Here is a 9,885-nt window from a genome sequence, read left to right as displayed (position 1 = left end):
TTAATTAAATTAAAATTAATTTTAAATTTAAATTAAATTAAAATTAAGACGAACATAGTGAGTCCACTTCATTAGATGCATGAAGTGAAGTGCACTGGAGTCCATGAAAACTGATGCTATAAACAAAATGTGTGAGTCTTTAAGGTGGCACAAGACTTTGTTGATTTTGCTACCCCTCTGGAAATAAGTATATACAATCAGTGCTTTTTTTCTTTAAAAAATTGTTTAGGGGTACTCTCATTTTCCTACTCATATTGAAATACTGCCCCTCAAGGAGGCCACACTTAGATTCACAAAATGTTTAGGGGTATGTGTACCCCCGCATCCCTGTCCCCCTGAAAAAAGCACTGTATACAAACATACAACAATCAGTTTATTTTCCACTAATGTTCCTTATTTTGCGATAAACTACATGAGTCTCAAGGGGAGTGAATGTTTAAATGCACAATAACTTGTTTGGAGACTCTCTGTGTGCACTCTGTAAGAAAGGGGACTACAAATTATAGGCTTCTTCAACTGCTACAGAATAGTAATTAAAGACTAATGTAGTGCTTCTGTTTTTACTGCAGGTGGCATCATGGTATATACTCATTCTTGCAGGGAGTCAGAAGCTGAATACCTCTGGGAAGATTATGCTTTCTTTAATCTTACTGGAAAAGTTATTGGTACTTATTTAGAATTTCACTAATTCATTACTTATATATTTCCTTTGGTGAATTTTCCAGTTGTTTCATTCATTTTGTTCGTTTTGCCATGAGTGTAAAGTGCTAATATCTGGAATACATAATTTAATTTAGGAACATCTCCTTTATATATATAAAAAACCAATACAAGCTCTTTAACTTGAATGTTAGTAAACAAAATTTTCCACAAAGTGCTACTGATCCAAAGAAATGCTTCCTGTGCAATTCAATAGTCTAAAACTGCCTCTGAATTTTATTAACACACTAAATTTAACAATCTGAGCATCTGCTGGTAGGTGGAGTACTATGAAACAAGGCTTCCCAAAGTGTGCTAACTTCCCTACAACACGACAAAAAAGGTGAATTTCCTCAAGTATAACTAAGTGAAAACAAAGACATAGGCATGTTTAGACAATGTTCAACCTAACATGAGCCTTGCGTAAAGCAGAGCAGCCTGGCAGAAAAGGTATTATACAACATGTAATAAAGTTCTAGGGAAAAAAGAAAGCATATAAAAATAGATATTATCTCTATTAATCACACCCATCAGCATAACCCACCCAATACAAATGCTTATTCACATTTGTAGTGTATGTTTTCTCCAAAGTGCTCAGGAGAGCACGCTTGAGCTCTGGCCATTTTTATTTTCACAACAGCTACTTGAGGTGTGATATAATGACTGACTCAATGAGTTTCATGGCTGAGCAAACATTTAAACCCAGATCTCCTGAGTCCATTAATTATAACACACTTGATCTCATGTTCTGCTAAGCTGGAGGAGGAGAGGTTTACTGTATATTCCAAACCAAAGCAGTATATACCCATTTGCTATGTGCACAAACTACAGTAGGGGAGGGGGAGTCAAGGATAGACTTGATAAGATTTCCCCTAGCAATGTCTTATGTTTTCTCATGCCTAATCCATAGGATTGTGCATGTAAATTTTATCAGTCTTTGCTATGCTATGCATGTGATCACAAAAGGACAATTATCTTGAGGCAAGAGCACTTAGGAAATCCTAATACCCTAACAAGGCAAGCACCAAACATATGTCACTTCCATTTTGTCATTATTAAGACCTTCTTTAGTTGGATCTTAACAGCCTGCTTGCATGCAGGCATACATACACACACACAAACACACACACACACATATGTATACACCAAATGAGTAATATTTGGGAAGTGTAACAGTGAATCACCTGATATGACATTTACTCAAATTCTTTTCTTGTGACTGTGAGGCACCGGGCTTAACAACAAAGTACAGTTTACAAGCTAAATTCTACTTTAGGAGCCTCTGAATCACCACCAGCAATGTAGAGGGGCTAAGATTCCCTGCACATCTCTCTGGAGTGTCATTCTAAAGCAAATATTTATGTAGTGCATTGCATCTAACCAGAGTTTGGAAGCTTCTGAACAGTTTTGGAGCAGCTTCTGAACAGCCTCCCCGCCCCCCAGTAGTCATAATACAGTACTGACATTTGTCGTCATGATAATGTTACATCCTATTGTTGTGCTGAAAACACGAGCAAATCTGGGCAGTGATGGCAGAAATGATACCAACAGACACAAGTATAAATTTTCATTGGCACTTTTGAGAATGCATCCAAGGATTATTATGTAAGATTACGTACACTAAGCTGTTGAGTAGGACTTGTCTGGGAATAAGAGTATTTAATGAGGGATAAGGAGATGCCACAAATGGCTGGGGAGCTAAGGAGGAAGAGCCAGGGGCTACTGCTACTACACTCTATGCCACCTGAGGCAGTCACCTCACTTTGCCTAATGGTGGGGCTGGCCATGGTGCTTGTGTCTTGCAGCAGAAACATTAACAGATCTAGGAAGAGCTAAAGTTTACACTGTGGTAAGAATTTATTCATTTATTTGTTTCATTAAATTTCTATACCATGCTTCATCTGAAGACCACGGGGCAGTTTACTATATGAAAACACAAAAACACATGCCCTAATAACAAACAAAACCAATCCACACATCCCACAAACACATTTCAAAAGGCCATAAACAGCTCAATTAGCCAAAGGCCTGAGAGAAGAGGAATGCCTGGCATCTAAAGATATGCAACGAAGGAACCAGGTGAGCCTCCTTGGAGAAAAACGGAATATAATTCCCCACAAAAGACAGCCCTTCAAAGGTTTTAATGGGACAAAAGGGGGAAATACTTGGTTGTAAAAGCAAGTCTCTTTACAGAGCTAGATAAATCAATTGCAGAACTACAGTATTCAGAGGTAAGCCTCCTTTAAGACATAAGCAGAGTTATACGGCAATTTGCAAGGCTAACTTGGGGGTAGGGGTCTATCTTATGGGTTACTGTGCTGGCTGTCAAAATAAAATACAGGCTCACCTATTTCCATGTCCATATACCTGTCTTTTTTCTTGCATAGTGAATAGCAGGCATAAGGGGTAGGCTTGATTCCAACTGGGACTCAGGCAAGCAGGGTGTTGAGTTGTAGGTGAACATATCAGACGACATAGCGATTCTTCAAACTGCTCTTGTTTATTCACAGAACAGAACTGAACTGAAGGGTTCATCCAGCCTGCTTATATAGAGCTCCACTACAATGCAACTGTAACAACTTTCTGTAACTATCCAATCACTGAACGTCACTTTCAATCCCTTATTTGCATACGTGGACCTGAGTGAAAACTATCTACAGTATCCCCCTGCTGGCCCAGGGTGAGAACTTCAGTACATAACAGTGGGGGTTAATGCTTCCTTCACAGTGCCAATTTCCCAGTCCCGCTCCCCACTCCACCCCATTTATTAAACAAGAAACAGCTATGCAGCACCAAACTACATGATAAAAGTCACATCCAGTTTCACCCTTAGTCACTGTTTTACATTAGTCTTGCTAACATGTCGCATAATTTTAAATCTGTTTACCCAGAAGTAGTATCCACTGTTCTCATGGGCTTACATGACTTACACGCAAGATCCTCAGCGTATTTTGGCCACCATGTAGTCCTCTATGTTGACACAAGTCTAATCACTTGATAGGTTTATTACTGGCAGAGAGTGCAGCAGGATAAACATGGACCCAATCTGTTCATCCAGAATGCTAACACATTAGCCCCAAACCACTATAAGATCAAGGATATGCCATACTTTCCTCTGCAGCAGAAACTATTACACAATTCCAGGGCATTTTAATGGCCTAAACACAGATGCAGGTATTTACTGAATATCTTCTCTTAATGACTCATTATCTTCTGCTTAAAGTGCTGTATCGTGGCTGCTGTTGTATACTAAAAGGAAAATGCAATAGTAAATAAAAAGGTTCACAGAGTGTAATGTGTTTGGAGGACACTGAAATATATTGTCCAAATTGTTTGACATGTATAGCAACATGAGAGGTACATCTCCAAAGCTAACAACCTTCCCTTCCCTTCCCTTACTCAGTGGGGTAAGGAGAAAAACTATCTTGGTTTTGTAGTCATCCCTTCCTTTAACTACACCAATTTAGCATCACCCCTTACATCTGAGGTCATGACCCTTCAAGCACTATGTGTTTTATTTAGAATTTCTGATCATGTATATAATGCCTTTGCTTCAAAAGGAAGCAGTTGTAATCTTTCCACAAAAACAATTAAGGAGCAAATTCTATCCCCATTTATTTGAATAAAGGTAAAGGGACCCCTGACCATTAGGTCCAGTTGTGGCCGATTCTGGGGTTGCAGCGCTCATCTCACTTTATTGGCCGAGGGAGCCAGCATACAGCTTCCGGGTCATGTGGTCAGCATGACTAAGCCTCTTCTGGTGAACCAGAGCAGCACACGGAAACGCCGTTTACCTTCCTGCTGGAGCGGTACCTATTTATCTACTTGCACTTGACATGCTTTCGAACTGCTAGGTTGGCAGGAGCAGGGACCGAGCAACGAGAGCTCACCCCATTGTGGGGATTCGAACCACCGACCTTCTGATCGGCAAGTCCTAGGCTCTGTGGTTTAACCCACAGTGCCACCCACGTCCCAAATTTATTTGAATACAGTACAGTAAATACATATTCTGAAAACAGAGCCCAGTGTATATGTATGTGTGGTTTCTTTACGTACGTGGAATCCACAGAAAGCATCGCTCCATCCTCCAAATACCTCACTGCTGCTCCTTGCCCCGGATAATCTGTCACCTGAGGCAGCTGCTTCGCCCTGCCACATAGTAGGGTCAGTCCTGCCATGTATTAGGGTAGCAACGGTGCAGGAGATCTATTCTGTCTGTTTTGTGTACTTCCACCAACTGCATACCCACCATGCATTAAAAGCAAATTTAAAGCACATTTCTCCACCAAAAAAAGAACCCTGCACACTATAGTTTACCCCCTATAGAGAGCTACAGTCCCTGACACCTTTAGCAAACTACAGCTCGGTGATTAGCAGCGCTTTAAATGTGCTTTGAATATGTGCATAGCCAGTACCTGCCAGATCACTTTGGGGTAACAGTTTGCTGGAGTAGATGGATGTTTTGTCTCAGTCGAAAGGGCTGCTATTATATTATTTTGAATAGCAAACTGGGGATGTGATTGCTAATAAGGTACCCCTGCCCGTACGGGCCAGTCTTGACAGACTCTAGGGTTGTGCGCCCATCTCACTCAAGAGGCCGAGGGCCAGCGCTGTCCGGAGACACTTCCGGGTCACGTGGCCAGCGTGACATCGCTGCTCTGGCGAGCCAGAGCCGCACACGGAAACGCCGTTTACCTTCCCGCTAGTAAGCGGTCCCTATTTATCTACTTGCACCCGGGGGTGCTTTCGAACTGCTAGGTTGGCAGGCGCTGGGACCGAACAACGGGAGCGCACCCCGCCGCGGGGATTCGAACCACCGACCTTTCTATCGGCAAGCCCTAGGCGCTGAGGCTTTTACCCACAGCACCACTAGTGATTGCTAATAGATATGTGTAAATTGTCTGTATTTATTTATTAAGATGCCTCTTAGTGGAGCTTTGAAATATATTTCATAATGCTATGAGAAGCCAGAGGATGTGACTCTTCTTTCCACCAAATGCTAAATTACAGAGTTTACGAAAATGGGGGAAATGTGGCTTTGCTGCTGAGCTTCTGTAAATACCATGAATCAGCATTTGTTGAAACCATTTAAGCCATAATTGACTCCTGCTAATGACATCTCTTCCACTTATGCATGCAGATCAGATGTTTAGAGTCAATTAATCTCCAAGCTCGGGGGTTTTGTGTATCTTATATCCCTGTACAGCTTGTATTAGGTTCTTTAAAATCTTCTCTTTCCTTGTTTACACTCTGAAAGCTGGAAAGTGCAGGTGGGGCCACAACACTCATTGTCACGGTGGTGCCAACAACCAAGCCAAGCCCACTCTGCTGCAATGTAGAGCAATAGAATGTTTAAAGGAGTTACAACTGGGAGTGAGGGGATCAGTGTACAGTAGGGAGCTTTTTTTAAATATTAGCCATTTTGCATTTTTTCTGATCAACAGACTTTTTGGTTCAGAACATACTGGCGTCTTTTAGTCAACACTTTTCTGCATCACTGATGAAGAAGCACAGGCCCTGTTTACGTAGTCTGCTCAGATGTAGGTCGTCCACATGATCTTGGCAAGTGGGGTGGTCGGTCCACACTAAGCTTCAACCGTTGTCTTGGCACCCTCCAGTTCATGGAGGGCATTGTGTGAAGCAGGGAGCCTTCTCCACTCTACAGTGGAGAACTGTTATGCAGGGAAATGCCATGGGTAGATTAGGCTCCCTACTTCAGACTGTCACCTCCCACAAGCTGGAGTGGGATGGGGCTTCAGGGAGGTGAGCAAATTACACACACACACACACACACACACACACGACTCACTCCGAGGGTTTACACACAAGCAGAAAGCTGGACTAAGGCTGCAATCACTCTCCTTCACACACTTACAGTACACACCCTGATATCTCAAATTGGCACCGTATTTTTCACTCTATAAGACGCACCACACCATAAGACGCACCTAGTTTTTGGAGGGGGAAAATAAGAAAAAAATATTCTGAATCCCAGAAGCCAGAACAGCAAGAAGGATCACTGTGCAGTGAAAGCAGCGATCCCTCTTGCTGTTCTGGCTTCTGGGATAGCTGCGCAGGCTGCATTTGCTCCATAAGACGCACACACATTCCCCCTAACTTTTTAGGAGGGCAAAAGTGAGTTTTATAGAGCAAAAAATACGGTACATCACTTTTCAGTGTAAACCAAATGTCCTAAGGCTCTCTAACAGTAAAACAGCAAAAGCAGAAACAATTTAAAATAACGCAATCTGCCAAAGACAACAAAACCAAAGCAGCAGCATAGAAGACTAAAAAGTCTAACTGCTTCTGAGTTTCACATGAATGTCCTTTATTTTCACAGGCAAACGTATTTGTGGCAAGTCACATCAACAGAGGCTGCAAAATATGGGACCCTTGATATTTCTTTGCATTCCTATTTATCCAACTTTAGTGAGGCATCTATAGATCATATATGCACAAGTAGCTTTTGCATATCCCTTAAGCATCTTACTGTTTTTTTTAAAAAAATAAATCTTCCAAGCAAATCAAATAAAATTTGACCTCTAGCTTAAGAATGCATCCCTAAGGGATTTTTTTTCTAAGCAAGGAAAACCTGAGGCTTGTGGAGGAGGGAGGAGAGAATGCCTGTAGGCAAACATTGAAGGCAATAGAATAGTTGGAGAATAGCAACGATGCAATTTCCTTGATTCTAAATAGGAGTCCTGCAACAAAATGTTGCAGTGTGGAGTATTCTTGTTCAGGGTACCAGCCATCCAGCCATACCCTGAACAGGATACTCCATTCTATTCCCTCTCCCTGTGAGTTTTTATTCCTCCTCCCCAAGCAGTTAGGCTCAATGACCTGATCTGCACCAAGAGACAGCCAAGATGGTACTTCCTTTAGGTTTCCACAAAATATTTTTTGGGCTGCAAGTCTTAGGGTACCCCTATGCCTGTGTTTACCCCTCTCTTTTGCATGGATGGTGCCACAGATTTTGGCAACTTCAGGATCCCCTATTCTGCTATTCATATATACTGGATAGTGGTGGTTTCAAGTTAGTTTGTTCTAACCCAAGAACTGTTGTGCTTTATTTTCTATAAATCTCCTTTTCCATTACTCTTGGGAATGTCCTTTTGCCACCAGTGACCTATCTAGTCATGATTTATGTGACCTTCTAAAGAGCTCAAAAGTGCTAGTAATTAACTTGATGAAATGTTAAATACAACTGTTACTCTGCAGCAACATTTTGAACATGTTCAGTCCTAGATTTTTCCAATTATGAATGTTCTATAGGCAGACAATTCAAACACCTGGATGTATTGAGCATATCAGCTAATGAAAAAGCAATGAACCATATTGCTATCAATCCCCTTCTGCTTTCCACAAGGAAGAGAGCCACGTTACTATGCCAGTGACAGGATACAACATATGTGCCATCCTACATCTCTCTTCAGCTATTAAAATGCTAGTGTGATTAATAATATTCTTATATGTTTGTACATCTGCAGCCATGTAATGCATCTGTCTGAATATGTTTATTTGACTTTTAAAAATTATCTTACCCATAGGTGGATTTATCTGTCTAGGCCCTTGAACACGAAGCCCATATTGATTTCGTCACTGTCAAATAGTCAGGTATCCATATACACATGGCTGATAACATTTAGCAGACAGAATAATATTCAACTCTATATGTGATTCATTTAGGCTGGAGATGTTAATTCAAAGAACCCTCTTGCTGCCAGCTGAATGGGACAAGATGTTGGCACTCTTGCCATCTTTGCTTGGCACCCCCCCAAAAAAGGTAGGTGCTAGGGCAGGTCTCCCTGGGGAGGATATTCCATTAACCTTAAAGGATGCATTAAGTTCTCCATCCTTTTCCTTTTGTTCATCCTGGCAGACAGAAATATACAACCAAAATGTTGCTGGATAAGGCAAAGCCTCATTTGCAGTGTGCCTGTGCCATGCTAAGGTTAGCTCTGTATAAATATGCCAGAGAAGGAGAAGAAGAAAAAGAAAAAGAAAAAGAGTTTGGATTTGATATCCCGCTTTATCAAAGCGGCTAACATTCTCCTTTCCCTTCCTCCCCCACAACGAACACTCTGTGAGGTGAGTGGGGCTGAGAGACTTCAAAGAGGTGTGACTAGCTCAAGGTCACCCAGCAGCTACATGTAGAGGAGCAGGGAAGTGAACCCGGTTCACCAGATTACGAGTCTACCGCTCTTAATCACTACACCACACTGGCTTTCTCTCAGTGAAAATGGAGCCTGTGCATTTCCTACCCCCCCCCCCTTCTGAGGCTTTTACCATGACAGGTTTTCAGCAGGACTTGTATAGCTTTATAATTATAACTGTAGAATTAAAAATACAGTGTTTTAATGAAACACTTTTGTTCAGGGTGGTTAACAGGAAAGAGATTGCGAAAAGCTTCAAAAGTGAGTGAATGAGCAGTAAAATCACAAATGCAATTCAGTGTAAACAAGTGTTACGTGACGCACACTGGGGCATAAAAATCTTAATCTCACATATACACTAAGCGTGTTTATTCAGAAGTAAATTTTGTTGTGTCCAATGCTGCTCACTTGGTCAAGAAAGTGTGTCTGTAGAAAGAGTAGTGTCACAAGACAAAAACTGTCAGTGCAATAGATTTTCTTCTTCTTCTTCTTACATCCCCCCACCACCACTTTTCACATGAAATGAAGGTGGCAAAGTTTCCAGGCCTACATTTTATTCCCTCAAAAATAAAAAGATAAATCAGGCTTTGGACAGCAATTATGTACACAATCTGATCCCTGCTCCGTTTCCAACCTTGACCTCAGAAGAGCAAACACAGCCTCATTCCATGTTATTCCTTTGATTTTAGGAGATGAAAAGAATGAAACAGCTATTTTTAGATATTTATGGGATAACTGTAAGAATTAATCACCACCCGGCTCCATGGCTTTTATAATCTCTGGTCCCACATTTGTACATGATGAACATACCATCTAAGCATAGCATTTCTTAGAATACCCTTTGTTGGTCTCATTCAAACTGTTTCTCTCACATGTATTTGCAGCATATACAAAAAAACGATACTGAAAAGGTTACAAAAATGGTATCTGTTTTCTAAAACACTGGCCAAAAACAATACAGTGGGGGAAACTGGTTAACAGACATGAATCTGTATTATGATTCTGTAACTTTCAAGAGAATGCCTATTTCTAC

This window comes from Podarcis tiliguerta, assembly GCF_965153285.1.
Source record: "Podarcis tiliguerta genome assembly, chromosome: 6".
Classification (NCBI taxonomy): Eukaryota; Metazoa; Chordata; class Lepidosauria; order Squamata; family Lacertidae; genus Podarcis; species Podarcis tiliguerta.
This window is presented reverse-complemented; position numbering follows the sequence as displayed.